Here is a 1,429-nt window from a genome sequence, read left to right on the forward strand (position 1 = left end):
TTCCACCACAAAGACCTCACCTACGACCATCTCCAAGGAAGAGATGCCCACACCTTCCACCACAAAGACCTCACCTACGACCATCTCCAAGGAAGAGATGCCCACACCTTCCACCACAAAGACCTCACCTACGACCATCTCCAAGGAAGAGATGCCCTTCCACCACAAAGACCTCACCTACGACCATCTCCAAGGAAGAGATGCACCTTCCACCACAAAGCCCTCACCTACGACCATCTCCAAGGAAGAGATGCCCACACCTTCCACCACAAACCCTCACCTACGACCATCTCCAAGGAAGAGATGCCCACACCTTCCACCACAAACCCTCACCTACGACCATCTCCAAGGAAGAGATGCCCACCTTCCACCACAAAGCCCTCACCTACGACCATCTCCAAGGAAGAGATGCCCACACCTTCCACCACACAACCTCACCTACGACCATCTCCAAGGAAGAGATGCCCACACCTTGACCACAAAGCCCTCACCTACGACCATCTCCAAGGAAGAGATGCCCACACCTTCCACCACAAAGACCTCACCTACGACCATCTCCAAGGAAGAGATGCCCTTCCACCACAAAGCCCTCACCTACGACCATCTCCAAGGAAGAGATGCCCACACCTTCCACCACAAAGCCTCACCTACGACCATCTCCAAGGAAGAGATGCCCACCCTTCCACCACAAAGCCCTCACTACGACCATCTCCAAGGAAGAGATGCCCACACCTTCCACCACAAACCCTCACCTACGACCATCTCCAAGGAAGAGATGCCCAACCTTCCACCACAAAGACCTCACCTACGACCATCTCCAAGGAAGAGATGCCCTTCCACCCACAAAGCCCTCACCTACGACCATCTCCAAGGAAGAGATGCCCACACCTCCACCACAAAGCCCCTCACCTACGACCATCTCCAAGGAAGAGATGCCCACCTTCCACCACAAGCCCTCACACTACGACCATCTCCAAGGAAGAGATGCCCACACCTTCCACCACACAACCCTCACCTACGACCATCTCCAAGGAAGAGATGCCCACACCTTCCACCACAAAGACCTCACCTACGACCATCTCCAAGGAAGAGATGCCACACCTTCCACCACAAAGCCCTCACCTACGACCATCTCCAAGGAAGAGATGCCACACCTTCCACCACAAAGACTCACCTACGACCATCTCCAAGGAAGAGATGCCCACACCTTCCACCACAAAGACCTCACCTACGACCATCTCCAAGGAAAGAGATGCCCTCCACCACCAACAAAGCCCTCACCTACGACCATCTCCAAGGAAGAGATGCCCACACCTTCCACCACAAAGCCCTCACCTACGACCATCTCCAAGGAAGAGATGCCCACACCTTCCACCACAAAGAACTCACCTACGACCATCTCCAAGGAAGAGATGCCACACCTTCCACC

The sequence above is a fragment of the Oncorhynchus kisutch genome, unplaced genomic scaffold (genome assembly GCF_002021735.2).
Source record: "Oncorhynchus kisutch isolate 150728-3 unplaced genomic scaffold, Okis_V2 scaffold806, whole genome shotgun sequence".
In the NCBI taxonomy this organism is placed as follows: domain Eukaryota; kingdom Metazoa; phylum Chordata; class Actinopteri; order Salmoniformes; family Salmonidae; genus Oncorhynchus; species Oncorhynchus kisutch.